Here is a 2418-nt window from a genome sequence, read left to right as displayed (position 1 = left end):
CTGGCGTTCAGCGCCAGATCCATGCTCTGTTCTGGCGTTGAACGCCAGCCAGATGCACCTTACTGGCGTTTAAACACCAGTAAGTTCTTCCTCCAGGGTGTGCTGTTTTTCTTTCTGTTTTTCATTCTGTTTTTGCTTTTTTTTTATTGATTTTGTGACTTCTCATGATCATCAACCTACAAAAGATATAAAATAACAAAGGAAAATAGTCAAAATATAATATTGGGTTGCCTCCCAACAAGCGCTTCTTTAATGTCAGTAGCTTGACAGTGGGCTCTCATGGAGCCTCACAGATGTTTAGAGCAATGTTGGAACCTTCTAACACCAAACTTAGAGTTTGAATGTGGGGGTTCAACACCAAACTTAGAATTTGGTTGGAACCTCCCAACACCAAACTTAGAGTTTGAATGTGGGGGTTCAACACCAAACTTAGAAGTTGGTTGTGGCCTCCCAACACCAAACTTAGAGTTGACTGTGGGGGCTCTATTTGACTCTGTTTTGAGGGAAGCTCTTCATGCTTCCTCTCCATGGTTACAGAGGGGTATCCTTGAGCCTTAAACAAGAAGGATTCTTCATTCACTTGAATGATCAATTCTCCTCTATCAACATTAATCACATCCCTTGCTGTGGCTAGGAAGGGTCTGCCAATGATGATGGATTCATCCATGCACTTCCCAGTCTCTAGGACTATGAAATCAGCAGGGATGTAATGGTCTTTAATCTTTACTAGAACATCCTCTACAAGTCCATAAGCCTGTTTTCTTGAATTGTCTGCCATCTCTAGTGAGATTCTTGCAGCTTGTACCTCAAAGATCCATAGCTTCTCAATTACAGAGAAAGGCATGAGGTTTATGCTTGACCCTAGGTCACACAGAGCTTTCTTGAAGGTCATGGTGCCTATTGTACAATCCTAAGTCACACAAGGCCTTCTTGAAGGTCATGGTGCCTATGGTACAAGGTATTGAAAACTTCCCAGGATCCTGTCTCTTTTAAGGCAGTTTCTGCCTAGACAAGTCATCTAGTTCTTTGGTGAGCAAAGGGGATTCATCCTCCCAAGTCTCATTTCCAAATAACTTGTCATTTAGCTTCATGATTGCTCCAAGGTATTTAGCAACTTGCTCTTCAGTGACATACTCATCCTCTTCCGAGGAAGAATACTCATCAGAGCTCATCAATGGCAGAAGTAAGTTCAATGGAATCTCTATGGTCTCATTTTGAGCCTCAGATTCCCATGGTTCCTCATTGGGGAACTCATTGGAGGCCAGTGGACGTCCATTGAGGTCTTCCTCAGTGGCGTTCACTGCCTCTCCTTCCTCCCAAAATTTGGCCATGTTGATGGCCTTGCACTCTCCTTTTGGATTTTCTTCTGTATTACTTGGAGGAGGACTAGGAGGGAGTTCAATAATTTTCTTGCTCAGCTGACCCACTTGTGCCTTCAAGTTTCTAATGGAGGACCTTGTTTCAGTCATGAAACTTTGAGTGGTTTTGATCAGATCAGAGACCATGGTAGCTAAGTCAGAGGTATTCTGCTTAGAGCTTTCTGTCTGTTGCTGAGAAGATGATGGAAAAGGCTTGTTATTGCTGAACCTGTTTCTTCCACCATTATTGTTGTTGAAACCTTGTTGGGGTCTCTGTTGATCCTTCCATGAAAAATTTGGATAATTTCTCCATGAAGGATTATAGGTGTTTCCATAGGGTTCTCCCATGTAATTCACCTCTTCCATTGAAGGATTCTCAGGATCATAAGCTTCTTCCTCAGATGAAGCCTCCTTAGTACTGCTTGGTGCATTTTGCATTCCAGACAGACTTTGAGAAATCATATTGACTTGTTGAGTCAATATTTTGTTCTGAGCCAATATGGCATTCAGAGTGTCAATCTCAAGAACTCCTTTCTTCTGACTAGTCCCATTGTTCACAGGATTTCTTTCAGAAGTGTACATGAATTGGTTATTTGCAACCATTTCAATCAGTTCTTGAGCTTCAGTAGGCGTCTTCTTCAGATGAAGAGATCCTCCTGCAGAGCTATCCAAAGACATCTTGGATAGTTCAGAGAAACCATCATAGAAAATACCTATGATGCTCCATTCAGAAAGCATATCAGAAGGACACTTTCTAATTAATTGTTTGTATCTTTCCCAAGCTTTATAGAGGGATTCTCCTTTCTTCTGTCTGAAGGTTTAGACTTCCACTCTAAGCTTACTCAATTTTTGAGGTGGAAAGAACTTTGCCAAAAAGGCATTAACTAGCTTTTCCCAAGAGTCCAGGCTTTCTTTAGGTTGAGAGTCCAGCCATGTCCTAGCTCTGTCTCTTACAGCAAAAGGGAATAGCATAAGTCTGTAGATCTCAGGGTCAACCCCATTAGTCTTGACAGTGTCACAGATTTGCAAGAACTCAGCTAAAAACTGATGAGGATCTTCC

General features: G+C 41.9%; 1 non-coding gene across 1 annotated transcript; it reads left to right on the top strand.

Annotated features, from left to right (window-relative positions):
- Positions 1-2090: 2090 nt before the first annotated feature.
- On the top strand, positions 2091-2198 carry LOC127743561 (small nucleolar RNA R71). The gene has a single exon (XR_008004946.1). It is a non-coding gene; the product is annotated as a small nucleolar RNA R71 (small nucleolar RNA).
- The last annotated feature ends 220 nt before the right edge of the window (positions 2199-2418 follow it).

This window comes from Arachis duranensis, chromosome 10 (assembly GCF_000817695.3).
Source record: "Arachis duranensis cultivar V14167 chromosome 10, aradu.V14167.gnm2.J7QH, whole genome shotgun sequence".
NCBI lineage: Eukaryota > Viridiplantae > Streptophyta > Magnoliopsida > Fabales > Fabaceae > Arachis > Arachis duranensis.
Note: the sequence above shows the minus strand (reverse complement) of the source record. Positions and strands in the feature narration are given on the sequence as shown.